Genomic DNA, 21,105 nt, shown 5'->3' with positions numbered 1-21,105 from the left:
CATCATAATCTCATCACTGTGGTGACACAGAGGGACAGAGGCTGCGACCCCAGCACTGCATTAGTAAGCTACAGAAATCAATGCAGAGCGCTTCGGTTAGAAAACTGCCTGGCTGCTGTGCTGCAGCCTAAACTGACCTGACACAAAACACCGCAGCCTAGGTTGACAACACTGCTGAAGCCCGGATAAGTTAAGCTTGGGCTGTGTCTCCTTCAACATGTTCCCTTCCCTCTGCCCTCACAGAGCAGATGTTCCCATCACAGATCTGAGAGGACTGGATATGTGAGAGCAACATGGCAGAAACTAGGTGGAGCTCATAGTGTTGTCAGTGTTATTTTTTTAAGTAATTTCTACTTCGATACCAGATTTAGTATCACGATACTCAATACCATTACGGTTTTCGATACCAAAAAGATACTACGACAAAACAAAGGCGGCGTATTAGCCAAAGTCTCAGAATGGCGCTTTGATCCAGACAGATAAAATCCGCTACTGCTCTGTTCAATAGGTGGGCATTTTTTTGTTCAATACCATTACATTACAAAATGTGTATGTCATTTTTTTAGAGACTGCCATGTTTGCATTAATGAATCAATTTGACTTTGGTAAAAACAATCTACCTACAAAACAACATAATGGTAATTTATTTGAATGGTAAATCTCTATTGATAAACTGGGTAAATCAATATGTAGCCTAGGTCTATTCACAAGACCGGTAAATGCATATTATTCAATAGGAATGTGTGCATGCATTGAGTTACTGAGCTTGTTTTAGCTGATTTCATAGGGCTACAGATGACAAACAATCCCTTCCATTTAGGACTTAGTTTATTGTGGCAACTGTTAGGAGAACATATACTTTAAATTGCATTGATCAACAACATTTGCATTGAAGAAGCAGTCTCTTTTAGAAAAGTGTGCGCTGTATCTTTAAGAAAGTAATGATGTCATTCATGAGGCAGAATGTGGCTGTGGAGACAAAGAAGTGAATTTGTTTTTGGTGGCGAGGGAGACGATGTGAATTAATAACGTGTTTTATGGCAATCAGCTTTGAAAATCAGAGTATTTTGCATTATGGTTTGCATATTATCACAAATAAAGTACTAGGGTAGTGAAGTCAGCTGTAAGCTTGCAAAAAAAGTTAGCCCTACAATTAAAGCTGGAAGCTACCGGTATCGTCTTGCATTGTAAAAGTGTTCTAGACTATCGACATTGTTGTGCAAACAGTTTCAACATTTCTACATGCCGTGTTGCATTATTCAAGTGTGTTAACTTCTGTGCAGCACAGCCCACCACAAGGAATCGCGATGAGCCAAGTAAAGCCCTCCCGGCCAAACGATGCTGGGCCAATTGGGTGCCGCCCTATGGGACTCCCGGTCACAGCCGGTTGTGACACAGCCTGGGATCGAACCCGGATCTGTAGTGATGAATCAAGCACTGCGATGCTGTGCCTTAGACCGCTGCAGCACTCGGGAGGCCGAAGTAATCTCTTTTATAAAAGTGCGCGTGCTGTTTCTAAGACCCATGATGTCATTCACACAAGCATTTCAAGGCTGAGAAAAGATGATCTTGACTGGGAGAGATGTGAGGCGGGGGAGAGGAAGTGAATGAATGAAGTGTTTGGTGGCAATATTTTTGCGTTATGGTTTGTATATTATAACAAACAAAGTACTAGGTTAGTGAATTTATGTTAGCTTTAGCTGTCTGCTAACAAGGAATGTTAGCTTACAAAGCTGGAAGCTACCGTTACCTTTTGCATCGTGACGTGCTCTAGCCTCTGTGGACATTGTAAATTACTGTTTGCAAAACAGCTTAAAAAATGCTACATGCCAACGTCGCATTATTCAAGTGTGTTAACTTCTGTGCAGCATTAGTGGGGAGTCCAGTGCAGGCTAGCAATGAGTAAGAGGAGCAGGCACGGTGTGCACTAGAGGTTGACCGACTATGATTTTTCAACGCCGATACCGATTATTGGAGGACCAAAAAAAGACGATTGCGATTAAACCGGACGATTTTGTATATATATTTGTGATAATGACAATTACAACAATACTGAATGAACAAAAACCCTTTTAAATTAATATAATACAGAAATAAAATCTATTTAGTCTCAAATAAATAATGAAACATGTTCAATTTGTTTTAAATAATGCAAAAACACAGTGTTGGAGAAGAAAGTGCAATATGTGCCATGTAAAAAAGCTAACGTTTAAGTTCCTTGCTCAGAACACGAGAACATATGAAAACTGGTGGTTCAATATTCCCAGTTCTTCAATATTCCCAGTTAAGAAGTTTTAAATTGTAGTTATTATAGGAATTATGACGTGTCAACTATCTCTCTATACCATTTGTATTTCATATACCTTTGACTATTGGATCTTCTTATAGGCACTTTAGTATTGCCAGCCTAATCTCTGGAGTTGATAGGCTTGAAGTCATAAACAGCGCTGTGCATCACGCATGGCTAAAAGCTGCTCACAAATGCAGGAAAGTGCTGTTTGAATGAATGCCTACGAGCCTGCTGCTGCCTACCACCACTCTATCAAATCTCAAATCATAGACTTAATTATAATAAACACACAGAATTACGAGCCTTTGGTCATTAATATGGTCAAATCCAGAAACTATCATTTCGAAAACAAAACGTTTATTCTTTCAGTGAAATACGGAACCATTACGTATTTTGTTTAACGGATGGCAACCATAAGTCTAAATATTGCTGTTACATTGCACAACCTTCAATGTTATGTTATAATTATGTAAAATTCTGGCTAATTAATTACGGTCTTTGTTAGGAAGAAACACAGTTCACAACGAGCCAGGCGGCCCAAACTGTTACATATACCCTGACTCTGCTTGCACTGAAAGCACGAGAAGTGACAATATCCCAAGTTAATATTTCCTGCTAACATGCATTTATTTTAAATAAATATGCAAGTTTAAAAAATATATACTTCTGTGTATTGATTTTAATAAAGGCATTGATGTTTATGGTTAGGTACATTTGTGCAACGAAAGTGCTTTTTTCGCGAATGCACTTTTGTTAAATCATCACCCGTTCGGGGAAGTTGAATTAGGCTGTGATTCGATGATAAATTAACAGGCACCGCATTGATTATATGCAACGCAGGACAAGCTAGTTAACCTAGTAATATCATCAACCATGTGTAGTTAACTAGTGATTATGTGAAGATTGATTGTTTTTTATAAGATACGTTTAATGCTAGCTAGCAACTTACCTTGGCTCCTTGCAGCCACAAGGTCCTTTTGAAGCTGCACTCGCGTAACAGGTGGTCAGCCTGCCACGCAGTTTCCTCATGGATTGCAATGTAATCGGCCATAATCGGCATCCAAAAAGGCAGATTACCAATTGTTATGAAAACTTGAAAAATCGGCCATAATTAATCGGTCGACCTCTAGTGTGCACTATAATAAGGGGTGGGCTGTGCTGATAGACAGGCTTGATTCATGACACACATTTGACAGACGTACCGAAAGTAACACAAATTCTAGTACCTATCAGTTTTTAATGTTTTAGTATTGAAAAAGTACTGAAGTTTTGGTATACTGTACAACACTACTAGTATGTGACTAGGGCTGTTACGTTAGAGCTGGGCGATATAGACAAAAAAGACATCACAATAAATCTAACTCTTTTGCTCGATAACGATAAATAAAACGATAAACATTTATGGACAATTAGGCTTACTTTCCATTAGAGGTAGATTTTTTTGTGCTAAGTACAACTGAGATGGAATTGCCTATGATTAAAACAGTTATTTAATCTAACATATGCAGGTAATTCAAGATCGATATTTTGATGTGCAACCTATAGAATCCAGAATGATGAGAATTTATTTTGGGCTCTTCAGAGATGGATTTGCCGACATCTTTGTGCATAGGCCTAGGCTATATTATTAGCCTATTCACCACCTGAGGAAGTGTGAACTCAAAACACTTAGCAGGTAGGCCAACTAAATATGATATTGTTGCTAGATAGATTAATCAATTAGTCTACATGGCTATCAGTAAATGTAATGCCCTACAAGACTTCCCAGTGCTAGGTCTAGGCTACTTGATGTAGGCCTATTAAGTGCAAATGGAGAGGTCTGCTTCACGGGCACTTCAAAACCATACTACATAGCCTACTCTGGTTGTAAAGTGGTGCCATGAACCCAATATACATTAAATACTCACAGAAAGTTGTGACTGCTGTCTGTAGTTGCTTTGAAAACAGTAGTTGCTTTGAAAATTTTATTTTTCCACAATTGCATTTTGAACAATTGTCATTTGCTTTTGCGTATAATATATCTATACCTCCTCTGTATGCACAGTGGGGAGAGAGAGTGAAGAGTGGCTTGCACACACAGCAGCCGACAGTAAAACAGGTACAGGCAGATACTTTTATAGCAGGATTCATAATGCATAGATTATTACTGTTGACCAAATAATGGTTTTTCGAACAAACAGAACAAAATCACAGAAAATTATGAGCCAAGCAAAATACTTCGATAAGAGGAGGGCAATGTCAGTAGGTTAATTTTCTGTTTATTGTCCTAGCTTTATGTTAACATCCTAAGGGTGATGTCCACAACCCATTGGAAATCGAATTTGCATAAGACTGTTAAGTGCCAAAGGGCACTTAATAAGGGCACATGTAAAAATATATATATAATACATACATAGTATATATATATATATATAATGTATGTATGTATTATTATTTTTTATTTTTTTTTTACATGTGCCCTTAGGCAACAAATTATTTTTTTAAAGGAAGTTTGTTCTTAAGTGTCTGTCATACATACAATACATATATATTGTATGTATGACAGACACTTCAGAACAAACTTCCTTTTGATTTTTTTGGGGGGGGGACTACCTGTTGTTCCATGTAGTGAATATGTTATTCAGCGCGTTTGTATGTGCTAATACCAGTAAGGCCAAATAAATATTGATCATTTATTTTCTATATTTAGCTAAAATTCTAAGCCTAATTTCAGTTTGTGACAAAACAAGCAGCGTAGATAATCAGTGTACCATCTAAACCACTGAAATATATTTTCAATAACCAAAAATATAGTATTTCCAGCTGTTTGAAGCTGGTGTGCAAAATCAAAAGTAAAAGACGCAAAAACTAAACTTAAGAAGGCGAAGCGTAGACAATGGCGCACACAGCAGATCTACCGCGTCTTAGACTTGCTTTCAACGACACAGATCTAGAACTACATTTATATGTGAATTTGCTCGGGTTGAACCAAAAAGTTCGATACTGCAGCGACCATAAGAGTCGACTAGCTGTGTAGCTAGCTAGTTAGCAACTACTAACGTCTCAGCTGGGACAACACTTAGCGGATGGTTTGAGAGTAACATTTGCTCACTAGCTAATAATAACAACAAAAAACGTATTTTCGATATGGAATCTTTTTCAGTGTGTTTTATTTTACCGGACGCGTGCCTGAAAAACATGTTGACTATCAGAAAAAAAGAATGACCACACATCTGTCCGGCCTCGGGCGCCATCACGCTAGTTAACGTTACCTACGTTAGTTTAATTCAGGCTCAAATTCAAAATCCCAACGTTGCCTACTGTCATAACTATAAAGTTACAAGCCAGTCACAGCTTTCTGTCGAGCCACAATCAGTTGAAATGTCTTTCATCATCATCATTTAGCCACTCCAGGTCTCAGGCAGCGAAAACATGCACAACATTGGATCTGGTCACACACCGTTGCTAGCGTTAGATGAACACTCAACTGGCAAACATTATTTCAGCTAGATAGCGAAGCTAAACCATTTACAGAAAACAATATCCTCACCCAAATATTGGATTCGGACGGCTGGGGAATCCGGGATCACCTCCTGATATTAAACCCACTGTGTCATGGGTATATTTCTCGGGAGAGAAACGTATTCGGAAGAAAAAGATTACGCTCCCCGACACACAAGCAGGGTGAAACGCATGAATGTGACGTTTAGTCCGGTTTGCGCGCAGGATATGTGTACGTGAGGCTTGGATTCTGGGAGCTGGAGTTTTAGTGAGACATCGCAGTCTAGTTGAAATGTAAATATTTTGTAATTATACATACTTATACAGACATTTTAGGAGGATCTATGAGGTTATTGGGGGACATTTGATGTGTTTTATTATTTCTGAAGTCAATTTAAGTTTGTTGATGTTTTTTATTGTCCCTGTGCTGTGTTTTATCTAGGCCTATTCTAATGCTATTACGGTACAATTGATCCACTGTTCAAATGTTTATTTAAATTTTATTTCATACAATTTATATTTTTGTGTTTAAATAGATTCGAAGGAACGGACCTTCTCATGCAACAGCCTGCATTGTTATATAATATACTGTACCATTTATTGTTATCTATAAATAAAATCAAACAACGATCATGTTTTAAGACAAGGAGTTTTTGCTTTGTTATGGTGTTAATTGATTTGAGCGCAGTGATGGGTTGTTATCTGTGTGTCCAACGAAGTAACTCAAGCAGAGAGAATCTCTTTGTGGTGTATGTAGCTCATGGCCTGTATTGTATTTTTTACTTAAGTCCACAAGTGACCCCTTGTGGGTACTGGATGAAATACAACTTTTGCAATCATGATTGTGCAATGACATTTTAACCAGGCAGTGTAAATATATAGGTAACTGCCAAAATAAAGGAAATACTTGAAATGAGGGATACAAAGTATATTGAAAGCAGGTGCTTCCACACAGGTGTGTTTCCTAAGTTAATTAACATCCCACCATGCTTATTTATAAAAATGCCCAGTTGGCTACCATGGCTAGAAGAAGAGATCTCAGTGAGTTACCATGGCTAGAAGGGGTCTCAAAGGAGCATAGGGGGTTAAAAGTGTGTGTGCGTGTATGTGTGTGCATGTGCGTGGGTGCCTCGGTCACTAGATCTCAACCCAATTGATCACTTAGGAGAGATTCTGGAGTGGTGCCTGAGACAACGTTTTCCACCACCATCAACAAATCACCAAATTATTAAAATTCTCGTGGAAGAATGATGTCGTATCACTCCAATAGAATTCCAGACACTTGTAAAATCTATGGCAAGGTTCATTGAAGCTGTTCTGGCTGCTCGTGGTGGCCCAATGCCCTATTTAGAAACGTTATGTTGGTTTTTCCTTTATTATGGCAATTACCTGTATGTTCCGCTGTAATGTAGCTTCTGTAATCATTCAACCCAACTGCTTTTATAGAATACTGAAACAGATTAAATTGACAGGTTGACTGGTCATCACATTTTCATGAACCTCTGAATTTGGGACATTACCATATTTAGTGTGTAGACAGCACCTTATGCTTCCAGATGAGAGGAAGAAAATGTGTGTAAAAAAAGATACAAGTAACATGTCTTACAGCCAAGGGAGATGGTGGGAAGGTGCTGCTGGACAACAACTTACGAGGAAGTCAGATGTTTAATTTACAGCAAGGTGTTCAGTAGTCGATTTTAATATACAAAGGATCCAGAAAAAAATACAAAAGCTATATAAATCTGTCTATCAAACACTTTTAGAGTGAACTACAGCTATTAGGTTTAGGCCTATAGAACCCCACAGTGGAGGTGTCATAATACCCATAAAACCTAGTGGTCAAACAGGGAAATGGTTCCAACCGTTTTTCCACCGTTGATTTTTCCCATAGGGGATTTTAGAAACACTTAACATATGGGCTGTGTTTTGTGTAGGCTGACCCTGGCGTGACATTTTGATAACCATGTAAACCTCTCTTGGACAAGGTGAGTTTTATTAACATATCCATCTCTATTTACTCTCAGTTTTGAAAATGCTAATTAGCATCAAAGTAGACATCATGCAAAACTACAAATCCCTGCAAGCCTCTGCACGTCATCTCTAGCTGACACCTTTGCTATCAATTCACAGAATTGTCCATTGAAAGAAATGTAGCCTATTTATTCATTACTACATTTGGCTAACATGATATCAAATACATCAAACACATGGTTTCCATTGCCATTCCATTTGCTCCTTTCCGGCCATTATTATGAGCCGTTCCCCCCTCAGCAGCCTCCACTGGTACATCACAGATTTAAACTCATAACCATGGCATGACGTTCATAAATTCCTTGCCATAGATCAAAAAGGTCTATACGATTCATAAACTCAAAATATTACAAAGCTCAGTGCATACATATTCTTAAAATAACAAACAGGGAGGAACTAAACCCCTGAGCCAACATCAGAGCCTCCTAACTGGGTAGAACCCAATGGGCGCGTTTGAGCAGATCACTTTAGTCAAGTCGGTGGCTATCGGTCTGTCGTAGAAATGACCACCAAGGACTCAAAGTCAAAGTTAAATGAACAGATCTTTATTATTACGGCGGGAGAGGTTACAGCAAACGTAATACTCAAAGTACAAGCTTTGAAGGGATGTTCTCCCTTCAGCACTCTTTCGACTCATGCTCAAACTAGCCGTCTCTGCTCTCAGGGTGCAAGCTGATCATGCTGATCATGACCTTGCACACATTGTTACTTTGGCCCAAAGCCTAGAAACGATGTGTTCCATTCTTTCTGTTCTTCTATCAGTCCCCTCCCTGAGAGCAGTCACAGAACATCCTAACACAATAACGAGAAACAATACGCTACATGTAGTCACACATTTGGAGAGACACAGAGGACACAAAACATTTCCACTACACTCCCTCCTTTTATCCCCATATGTGACAACACATTTTTCTTTGACTTCTTAACATACATTCAGTCTATCATCAGGAGTGCATTTTAGTAAATACTGATTCTTACATGCAATAGGAATAACAATAGACACAAATCCATCTTCATATTTGATCCTTTTTCCATTACCCTTTACATTAGAAGGTTGCTGTCGTTTAACAACCTACCTTAAAACCTCCAGGTACTTAATCAAGCATGGATACTAACTAATTATTGCATATTATCATCCATTATAGGGGGAAAGGGGAGTTTCTGAAGAGTCAGCAAGTTATCAGTATCACCTTCTTTAGTACATGATGAGACTTGAGTTGCCACGGAAGCACAAATGGCCTTACAACAACAAAGCAAAATGGTTAAACACATTAAACAAAATATTCCAGTTATCACCCACTGAGCTATCTGGGAGCCCCAAGCTCCAAAGAGGCCTTTCAGCCAACCAGTAAACACCCACTCTAATTTCCCAGAATGAGACTTTTCAACAGTGGCAATGTAGTTAGCAAGATCAGTCACATTTGATGACACATCTGGGACAAAAGTCCAGCATTTTTCGCCAGTACCTCCTTGACCAGCCAATAAGTAGTTAAGTGACTCCCTGTTTTGCAGGGCAACCTTGCGGAGTGCTTTCACTTCCTCGTTCAGAGCAATCAAGGCATCTCTAGAAGCATTTCCCATTTTCTCAACTTTAATAGCCAAATCTCGAATTTGATCGAAGGCACATGCAACTCCATTTTGAGGCAGCTTAACACCAGCGAAACGGGAGAAGGTTTGCACCTGACTGACATCTGCAAGGGATCGCTTATTAAAACGAGGGGTCGGCTGATGATATTCCCTGAACAGAACCCTCAATTCTGTTGAAGTTTTTCCAAGGACTCTCATGGCCGGCACCACAAACCCAACAATACACTTCCCTCCCAAATTAGGTGTTAAACTATAATAAGAAAATCGGCCACACAACCAATAGGTACTATTTGGGGCTCCTTTCAGTGCAATATCCTTATTGTCAACATAAGTTCTATAACTCACATTTCCTGGTGTTCCTGTAACAGAATCATGTACCGCAAGAGAGCAGTTATTGCTACCATTAACCAACATAGTACAGTTACAAACAATTTCACCCAAATGGTTACTTCCATTTCCTCTAATACACCAGGGGGCTACCAGGGATCCTACTATAGGGATGGGTGGGTCACTGTAATTGTTTGGTCTAGGATATACAAGGCTGACAACAGCATTATACATTGAAAAATAAGTAATGGGGTCGGGTTTCTTTGGGGGGAAATTGGCCAATGACAATATTGAGGACAGTTGAATAGTTAAGTTCACCCCCAAGGGAACCCCTACATATGGGAGACCCTTTCCTACTCCCACATGACCCAACCCACATACCCAACAATAAGTCTTATATGAGGTGACATTTCCCACCATTTCAGCTTGAGAGAGAAATAGATTCCCTCCCTCATCTTGAATTTTTACTTCTCATTTCCTTCGGCTGACTTCTCCTTCTGGACCACTACTCCGAGTGTGTGGTGGTTCCTTTGGCCCCGGACTTTCATCTTCACCTGAATGGTCACCCACTGGAGGGCAACCAACTGTTCCTATCAACACAATGGTGCAGATCCAGACAGCAAGGCCACACAACCTAAGGGATGGGACTCCCGCCATCCTCCTCGGGGGCAGGAACTCATCTGCAGTGTGAGACGTAAATCCAGGTGTCCCGCTCAGCTACTTTTACCTCAGTCGGGTGGTCAATAAAACCTGATATGGTCCTCTCCAATGAGGATCCTTCCAGCTCTTCCTTCTGTAGTCTCTTACCACCATGAAGTCTCCAGTGCGCAGACAATGCTCAGTTCCTCCTGATAGGTTGGCAGAAAATCCTTCACCTGTGGAAAGACAATCTTAACATTGTTAAGTGAGACACAGTATGCTACCATGTCTTCTTCTATTCCCTGCAATGTCAACTTGTTTTGAGAAAATAGCGTGTTAGTCATTCTCATTGGTCGCCCTGTCAGCACCTCATGGGGGGAGAGACCTGTCACTGTGTGGGATCTGCCTCGCATGCTCATTATCGCCAATGGAAGCACCTTCACCCATGTCAGGCTTGTTTTGCCAATCAGCTTAATCAATACATTTTTTACGGTTTGGTTTGCCGAGTTCTACTGCACCTCCAGATTGAGGATGATAGGCACAATGGGTTCTCAACTAAATCTGTAAAGCCTCTGACATGGACTGAACAATATCATTCATAAAATGTCGACCATTGTTGGATGAGACTTTTTACGGCAGACCCCACCTTGGTATGATCTCTCTCAGAAGAGCCTTGACACAGCTGCTGCTGTAGCTCTCCTTCAAGGAAAAGCTTCAATCTATATTGAAAATATGTCAACAATCACCAAACAATACTTGTTCCCCTCACAAGGGGTCAACTCAATGAAGTCCATCATCAAGTGCTCAAAGGGGCCCTCTGGCCTACGATGAGATACGGGGGATACTGAAATACCGCATCCAACATTATTAGTCATACAGATCACAACACTTTCTACAAAAATATTCAGCAAACACAGTAAATCCTACTGTACTCCAATATTTATTTACAAGATCCACCATCCCTCCTTTTAACACATGGTCTTGACCATGTGACAACTTAGCAAGGTACTGGAAAGTACAATGGGGCATGGCAGGTCTATTAGAATCATCAAGCCATACACCCGAGGTGTCCTTGTGACAGTATTCAGCCTACCTCCTTTTCTCAGTCGCATCAGCTGCTGCCTGCAAAACAACATCATTAGGAGAGAAGGGGTTAGTGGGAACAGGAACTGCTGTCATCTGTAGAAGGGGGAAACAGAAGAGGAAGCAGCCAGCTTGGCCGCAAAATCAGCTTTAGCCTTCCGTTGAGAAACACTGTCCTTTGCAGAAGTTTGTGCTTGGCATTTGACCACTGCAATAGACGAGGGGAGCTGAAAGGCCATATTCAAAGATGAGACAAGATCACTGTGAGCAATAGATTTTCCAGACCAAGTTAAAAAATCCTCTATTCTTCCACAACGTGTCAAAATCATGCACAACACCAAATGCATATCTACTCTTCAGTGTAGATTTTAACAGAGCAAACCTTACCCAAAATACATGCTCTGGTTAAACCAAATAACTCTGCTGCCTGAACAGACAAGTGAGAGGGATGTCTAGCACTTTCCACTGTTTGAACAGCGGTGACAACAGCATAGCCTACTAAATGTTCACCCTTGTCGTTTCGCTGGGCAGAGCCATCCACAAAAAAACTCATAGTCCGAATTCAAAAGAGGAACATCTTTTAGGTCAAGCCTATGTCCATAGTCAATCTCAATGGTCAATTCACAGTTATGTTCTTCACCGGCATCAGCTGTAGGAAGACAAGTAGATGGGTTAAGCACAGTACATCTTTTCAGCTTAACGTGAGACATTATCAACAGAATGTTCTGAAAGTCCAGCAATATGGCAGGCGTAAGATGGGCAGTATTAGCCTGTGTAGTAATGGCATGAACCACGTTGGGAACATGCACAGTCATTGCTACAATATCAGAACATGCCAAAACCGCAGCAGTTGCTACAGCAACAGAGCAGAGGCATGAAACCATGCCTCAGATAAGTATCTAAATGCTTAGAGTAGTACCCCAACATGCCTATAGCCAACTCCGTGGTACTGTGTCAACACAGCAGACATAAATCCATGATTCTCTGAGACAAAAATATGGAATGCTTTGGTATGGTCGGGAAAACCAAAACAGGGGGTTGACATTAGATCCTGCTTTAACTTAATCAAGGCTAATTCAGCCTCAGGTGTCCATTCCACCACTTCAGACATTTCCATCTTTCTGCCATAAATACAATCCTGCAGAGGCTTGTATTGACTCTGCATAGTCTTTCAACCATGGGCGACAGTAGCTAGCCACTCCCAACAGTGACATCATGTGCTGCCTAGTAACAGGTTTAGGCAGGGACTCTCTTTAGAGAGGGGGTGACCCTCAGAAGTAATGTCATAACCCACATTTTTTACTGAACTTCTAGACAACTGCATCTTAGAGGGGGAAACTTTGTGACCATTTGCAACAAAGAAAATCAACAATGCCTTAGTATCTTCGTGACAGATCTCCTCCGACAAGGAACAGACCAACAGGTCATCGACGTATTGAACCACAGTGCTACCTCCAGGGAGAACAAAACCTTCCAGGTTCCTCGCCATTTCCTGGGGAAAATGACAGTTGATTCAACGTAGCCTTATTGCATCACCATCCAAGTCCATTTCCCCCAAGAAACGTAAAAGAGAACCAATCCTGTGACCCAGGGTCAACAGGGATGCTGAAAAATGCATTAGCCAAATCAATAACCAAAAAACAACATCTCCCTGGGGGAACATGGGAAAGAATAGTAACTGTGTTCGGCACCAGGGGTGCTCTTGCGTTAACAGCATCATTAACTATTCTAAGATCTTGTACAAAACCATATTCACCAGATGGCTTCCTAACAGGTCAAATATGGGTGTTACAGGGAAAATTTGGGCATCAGATCAAAGCCCCATTTTCAACCAGGGCCTGATGGATGGGAAAAATACCATTTTCTGCTTCTTTGCAATGAGGGTACTGAGCTTTATATGGTCTGTGATTATTCTTCGGGACAACTTTCACCAGAGTGGCACCTCTCATCTTCCCAATATCGGTCTTGGAGACAGCCTAGAGCTGACACTTCATTCAGCCATGGTATGTGGGAGTTATCTCGGGACATGACCATCACTTTCGGTAGGAGTAGGTTCCTTTTTTGTATCGTTTGAGTAGTAACCCAACAAGATACAACATCTTTCCATTGTCAATTGGGGGTTTTCGACATACTAGTGTGGGACAGCGCCCAGTACTGCATACATTGATCTCTGCGCATCAGACAGAAAAACTCTGTAAATTCCTCACCATAGTATAGTCCATCAATTGTCACTTCCACTCTGCTTCTCTGCTTTGTCCATCTTTGTTGATATTTAGGGTCTTCTTCACACGAGGCGACAGCTTCTGTGCAGGATTGTTCAAATGCCAGGCATAATAACACTGGGACATGGACGGGTATATCCCGCTTGTAGGGGAACGGAGGGACAAGCCCTCAGCAGTGCACGCAACAGACAGGTTCATCTTGCACATCAGATCACTTCTCAGGAGGTTTACAGGGCAGGCGGAAGAGTACAGAAATCCTTGTTTCTAACTTCCATCTTCCCATTTAACGTGTAGGGGGTAAGTGAGGCATTCTTCAGAGGGAATTCCTGATGCTCCAACAGTGCGGATTTTTGTTTTTTTTTGGGGGGGGGGGGATTACTTTCAGGCCAGATTGTTTCAACACTGAGATAGCAGCCCCAGTGTCTACTAGGAATGGAATCTTCTGGCCAAGTATTTCAATTTCTATCAGGGGATTTTCAGTCAAAAGGTGTTAAGTTCCAGCATCTGGCATGCTTCTTGTGGTTCTTCATCATCGGAGTCTTCTTCTATTTCCACCTCATCCTGTTCTTTTCCCACCAAAGGAATTTCCAACCCTTATATCTTCAGGTGGTCCTGGCCATTCACTCTGGTCATCTCCATCACCAGGACAGTCCCTTGGAAAATGTCCTGGCTTGCCACAGTTGTAGCAGCTCCAGTCTCTCCCTCCAGAGGTGCCTTGCGCTCCTCGCCCCATGCCTCTTCCTCCTCCTTGGCCTCGTGCTAGACCTCCACCTCCACGGTATCCTCTTTCCCCTCCTCCAGCAAAAAACAAAAAACTGTGCAGCTTATAGTGCAGCCGATCCATCACGACTGGACTGCCGACGTGATCTCCCGATGTGGTCTCAACAGGCTATTCTGTTACGATATCGCCAAAGAATCATCTACTAGCCCCGGCCCGCTAGCTTTTCTGAACGCTGTGTCCCCTGCTCGACTAGCGTAGTAGTGACTACCAAACAGCACCCTGACTCACCTATTGCTGCTCTTTTGTCCCTATGATCACTCGGGCTACACCGCTGATGCCCCCTGGACTGTTTCAATAACACGGTACCTCATTCTGTTTACCTTTCGGCCCCAGTCTCGAACTCAGGTCCTGTACGTACCTAACTTACCCGCTCTTCCCATTCATCACCATTTACCCGTTGTTGTCTTAGCTCCCCTGATCAATACCTGTGATTGCTTTATTTCTCTCTCTAATGTCAATATTCCTTGTCTACTGCTGTCTTGGCTAGTTTTTGTTTGATTTCACTATAGAGCCCTCAGTCCCGCTCAAAATGCCTTAGATAGCTCTTTCGTGCCACCCCACACACATGCGGAAACCTCACCTAGGTTAACTGATGCCTCCAGAAACGAAACCTCTCTCGTCGTCACTCAACGCATAGGTTTACCTCCACTGTACTCACATCCTACCATACCCTTGTCTGTACATTATGCCTTGAATCTATTCTACCACGCAGAGAAATCTGCTCCTTTTATTCTCTGTCACCAACGCACTAGACGACCAGTTCTTATAGCCTTTAGCTGTACCCTTATCCTACTCCTTTTCTGTTCCTTTGGTGATGTAGAGGTTAACCCAGGCCCTGTAGCCCCCAGCCCTGTAGCCCCCACTCCTATTCCCCAGGTGCTATCATTTGTTGACTTCTGCAACCGTAAAAGCCTTGGTTTCATTCATGTTATCATCAGAAGTTTCCTCCCTAAGTTTGTTTTTTTCACTGCTTTAGCACACTCTGCCAACCCTGATGTCCTAGCCGTGTCTGAATCCTGGCTTAGGAAGGCCACCAAAAATTCTGACATTTCCATTCCCAACTACAACATTTTCCACCATGTTAGAACTACCAAAGGGGGTGGAGTAGCAATCTACTGCAGAGACAGCCTGCAGAGTTCTGTCATGCTATCCAGGTCTGTGCCCAAACAATTCGAGCTTCTACTTCGAAAAATACACCTTTCCAGAAATAAGTCTCTCACTGTTGCCACTTGTTATAGACACCCCTCAGCCCCCAGCTGTGCCCTAGACACCATATGTGAATGAATTGCCCATCATCTATCTTCAGAGTTTCTACTGTTAGGTGACCTAAACTGGGATATGCTTAACACCCCGGCCATCCTACAATCTAAGCTAGATGCCCTCAATCTCACACAAATTATCATGGAACCTACCAGGTACAATCCTAAATCCGTAAACACGGGCACCCTCATAGATGTCATCCTGACCCTTTCTAATCGACCTGGCCCGGGTATCCTGGAAGGATATTGACCTCATTCCGTCAGTAGAGGATGCCTGGTTATTCTTTAAAAGTGCTTTCCTCACCATAAGCATGCCCCATTCAAGAAATGTAGAACCAGGAACAGATATAGCCCTTGGGTCACTCCAGACCTGACTGCCCTTGACCAGCACAAAAACATCCTGTGGCGTATTGCATTAGCATCGAATAGCCTCCCACGATATGCAACTTTTCAGGGAAGTTAGGAACCAATATACACAGGCAGTTAGAAAAGCTAAGGCTAGCTTTTTAAAACAGAAATTTGCATCCTGTAGCACAAACTCCAAAAAGTTCTGGGACACTGTAAAGTCCATGGAGAATAAGAGCACCTCCTCCCAGTTGCCCACTGCACTGAGGCTAGGAAACACTGTCACCACTGATAAATCTACGATAATCAAGAATTTCAATAAGCATTTTTCTACGGCTGGCCATGCTTTCCACCTGGCTACCCCTATCCCGGTCAACAGCTCTGCAACCCCCACAGAAACTTGCCCAAGCCTTCCCCATTTCTCCTTCTCCCAAATCCAGATAGCTGATGTTCTGAATGAGATGCAAAATCTAGACCCCTACAAATCAGCTGGGCTAGACAATCTGGACACTCTCTTTCTAAAATTATCCGCCTAAATTGTTGCAACCCCTATTACTAGCCTGTTCAACCTCTCTTTCATATCGTTTGAGATCCCCAAAGATTGGAAAGCTGCCGCGATCATCCCCCTCTTCAAAGGGGGAGACACTCTAGACCCAAACTGTTACAGACCTATATCTATCCTACCCTGCCTTTCTAAGGTCTTCGAAAGTCAAGTTAATAAACAGATCACCAACCATTTTCGAATCCCACTGTACCTTCTCCGCTATGCAATTTGGTTTCCGAGCTGGTCATGGGTGCACCTCAGCCACGCTCAAGGTCCTAAACGATATCATAACCGCCATCGATTAAAGACAATACTGTGCAGCCGTATTCATCGACCTGGCCAAGGCCTTCGACTCTGTCATTCACCACATTCTTATCATCAGACTGGGTCTTCATAATTACTTTTACTGTTCAATTTTACTTTTAATTATACCTTATCAATTTACTTTACTCCAACAATTATCACACTCATACCTCAATCATTCTGGGAACTAATTTCCCTTTTTAAGAAAAATGTTTTTTTATTTATATTTTATTGAATATCCGAAACATACAATATACCTGCAGTGAAGCCTCTCAACAACTACATCATACCAGTCATCCAACAGGCTCCCATTCAGAGCGACACACAGAAGCATCCAGGGTCAATGCCCTGCTCAAGGGCATGTTGATAGATCTCCCACTAGGCCAAAAAATGTGAACCCGAACCCTCCAAGATCCCCCCCACAGTTCCCCAATAGCTGCCCATCAAACATTCAAGACCCCTCCCACAGTCCATCAAACATTCAAGACCCCTCCCACAGTCCATCAAACATTCAAGACCCCTCCCACAGTCCATCAAACATTCAAGACCCCTCCCAAGAAGAAAAATAAAAATAAAAAATAAAATTAATTCCATTCCCCACCCCCAAGAACCCCCATAATGCACCAACAACCAAGTGAATGAACTAACGAGAAAAAAGAAAGACAGAAGAAAACAGAAAACAACAATGCAAAAAATAAAATAAACAAAAATAAAATAAAAACAAAGGATATCAAGGACAACTAAAATCATAACAGCAATGTCAACAGTATATGTTTGTGTGCATGTCTGGCACTATTACATGTATGTTTGTGTACTTATATACGTTTATTTGAATGAGAGTGTGTGTATATGCATGTGTACAAACACCTGCATGGCATCAGCCTCAGGTAAACCAGCATTAGTTGTAAAAACACTGCCCCTCAGTGTCATTCAAATGTACTTTTTATTATGTTTTATTTTGACTTTTAATCTTTGACCATCATTCTATCTCCCGCACAGCAACTCCACTCCCACTTGTCTCCAATTCCACATACCAACTCTCAGCTTCCCTCAGCCCATCCCATCTATCTCTGCTGGCCACCCTCTTCGAGTTTCTAAGCAACACATACGTATCTTTCAACTATGCTGTGATGTTTAACAAACATTCAATCTTTCTAGTCGAATAGAATCCACAGATTGCGAGTTGAAGATAAATACTTTTACTAAGAGTATTAGTACGTTAGTAATTGACTGACTCGGCCTCTCCAGATCTCCTAACAGTACTATTTCTAGGGTCAATTTTAGATCAATGCTATGCATTTTCAGCCATTCCTGAACCTGAGACGAGAAACAGGCTACCTGAGGGCAATACCAAAATAAATGGTCTATTGATTCTGTATCCTCACAACAAAATCTGCAGAGCTTCGATGATTTTATGCCCCAAATATTCAACATTTTGTTGGTGGCAAAGATGTTCTTCTATTATAATATAGAATTCTTCTATAATAATTTTAGATGAAAATCACGAAGTTTTGAATTTTGTGTTGTTTTATATATCAACTCATACACTTTGTACCATGGAATCGGTACATCAAAAATCTCTTCCCAACTATTTTGCAATATGTATGGCACAATTGTCAACATCCTGGTCCTCAAATGAAACTGGTATACTTTCCTATTTCTGCTATTTTTATTCCTCTGCCAGTTTTGGTCCTTTATATTGGGCAGACAGACCAGTTCCCTACCTCTGTAATCAATTGGTTGTACTCTTGCATTGAGCATACCTTCCCGTTCAATTCTGATAACTCCATGAAGGACATAACTCTACAATTCCAATTTACAATATAATTTAAGAACAAATTACCCTTTTCAAACATCTTTCCATTAAATACAGGTATTTTGTCAACCAGCACATTTGAGTTCAGCCATAATATTTGTTCTATCTTTTCAGGTGGATGAAATGGAAATTGTAGCCAGCTCTGCAATGCTTGTTTGAAAAAGAGAGATACTTTGAAAAAGTATATTTTTCAATTAATCGAAAATGAGACATGGCAATCCGCCGAAAGGCAAAAAGGCTTTTTTTAGTAATCTACTTGAAAACCATTTAGGGTTCAAGTAAAACTTTTGAATAAGTGAAGCTTTTAGAGAGAGGTTTCATATTATTCATTATATAGATAGGCACGCTTTATTTTGTCTGATTTAGCATCCCAGATAAAGCAAAATATTTGCATTTAGATGGTCATAACGAATAGATATGGTAACAGCGGACACCCTTCTTTAAGTCCTCTTGACAATTAAAAAAACTCTGAGAAGTAGCCATTGTTTACTATTTTACACCTGGGGTTGCTATACATTATTTTTACCCATTTTATAAGAGAATTATCAAAATTGAAAAAAATCATGGCATTTATAAATAAAATCCGCTATAAATACCACGCCTGGCTTCTTAGATGTGTCATGATGTTCTATAATTTCTAGTAGTTGTCGTATATTATCTCCAATGTATCGTCCATGTAAAAAACCTGTCTGATCAGGATGAACAATACCTGGTGAAACCCTTTTAATTCTGAGTGCTATGCATTTCGCTAGTATTTTGAAGTGCAAGGGGCCTCCAGTTTTTTATACAGACTGGGTCTTTATATTTTTGTTTTATTAATAGAGAAATCAGACCTTCCAGCTGAGTACCTGACAGACTACTATTTCTATAGGAGTAGTTAAAACAATCTACCAATGGAGCTTTTAGTATATCAAAAAAGGCTGATATACCTCTACCGGTATGCCATCAAGCCCTGGGGTTTTCCAGACTGAAAGGATTTAATAGCCTCAAAAAGTCCTTCCACTGTAATTTGGCCTTCGCACTGATCTTTCTGTACATTTGTTAATTTTCATTTTTTTGTATTATTTGGAAAGAATTCCTCACTGTAATCTTCATTCAGTGGGAGAGGATGAGACAGAAAAAAGAACATCTGTAACGGTTTTCTTCCAGGGTGAAGGAGAGGACCAAAGTGCAGCACGGTTAGTGTTAACATGTTTAATAAAGAACAAGTGAAACACTACAAACAACAATACAAAATAACAAATGTGCAAAACCGAGACAGACCTATCTGGTGCAGACAATCACAGAGACAGGAAACAAACACCCACCAAATCCCAACACAAAACAAGCCTCCTATATATATGATTCTCAATCAGGGACAACGATTACCATCTGCCTCTGATTGAGAACCATATTAGGCTGGACATAGAAACAGACAAACTAGACACACAACATAGAATCCCACCCAGCTCACGTCCTGACCAACACTAAACAAGCAAAACACATAAAACTCTGGTCAGGACGTTACAACATCTGCCTAAAATAATTAGCTTCCTCTTTTAAAATATAATTCGGAGAATCATAGATGACTCCGTCTTCAGTAAATTATTTTTGTTAGCATTCTTGTATTGGAGATTCAGGAAGAATTTGGTGCATTTTTCTTCATATTCCATCCAGTTTGCTTTAGCTTTATTTTTTAATAGATACATTAAATTGTTCTTGAATAAGTTCCTCAAGTTCTTTTTGTTTTTCCTCTAACTTATTTTGTATCTCTGTAGTATCGTTTTTATTGCTATCTACCTGTACTATTAGTTCATGGATTTCCCTTGTTAGTCTTGTCTCTTTAGCCAGAAACTGCTTTTTTATTATTGATGAATATTGAATTGAATGACTCCTGAAGGTACATTTAAAGGTATCCCAAACAATAAGGGTATTTGCTGAACCTATATTATACTGGAAAAATGCAGTTATAAATGATTTTCTCTTAGTTAAAAATAAGTTGTCCTCCAGTAAATTTACAATATCCCCGTCCACGTGGAAAATCTATAAGAGTTATGTGAATGCCAATAAGATGATGATCCGATTTCATTCTGTCTCCTATTAAAACTTTTTAAACCTTTGATGCAAGAGAGAAAGAGACAATAAAGTAGTCAAGATGACTAGCTTGATTAAGTCTCCTCCATGTATATCTCACTAGGTCGGGGTTTTTAAGTCTTAAAATATCCACTATTTCTAATGTGTCCATAATATTTGTGATTCCTTAACTACCACTTCTCTCTCCCGGATCCGGGATCCTCCTCATCAAAACAGCTGACTAGCATAGCCTAGCCTAACGGGACAGGGATATCATATAATATAATTTTCATGAAATCACAAGTCCAATACAGCAAATGAAAGTTAAACAGCTTGTGAATCCAGC

At 40.7% G+C, this 21,105-nt stretch overlaps 1 protein-coding gene across 1 annotated transcript in view; it reads right to left on the bottom strand.

The window, feature by feature from the left end:
• The window catches only part of ctif (CBP80/20-dependent translation initiation factor), a 128,761-nt gene extending 122,863 nt beyond the window's left edge, over window positions 1–5,898 (bottom strand). Inside the window, exon 1 of the mRNA XM_070440545.1 lies at window positions 5,820–5,898. The gene's annotated coding sequence lies outside the window, so the exon portion shown is untranslated. The remainder of the gene's footprint in view (window positions 1–5,819) is intronic.
• Between the last annotated feature and the right edge of the window lie 15,207 nt (window positions 5,899–21,105).

Source organism: Salvelinus sp. IW2-2015, linkage group LG4q.1:29, assembly GCF_002910315.2.
Source record: "Salvelinus sp. IW2-2015 linkage group LG4q.1:29, ASM291031v2, whole genome shotgun sequence".
Lineage (NCBI taxonomy): Eukaryota > Metazoa > Chordata > Actinopteri > Salmoniformes > Salmonidae > Salvelinus > Salvelinus sp. IW2-2015.
Note: the sequence above shows the minus strand (reverse complement) of the source record. Positions and strands in the feature narration are given on the sequence as shown.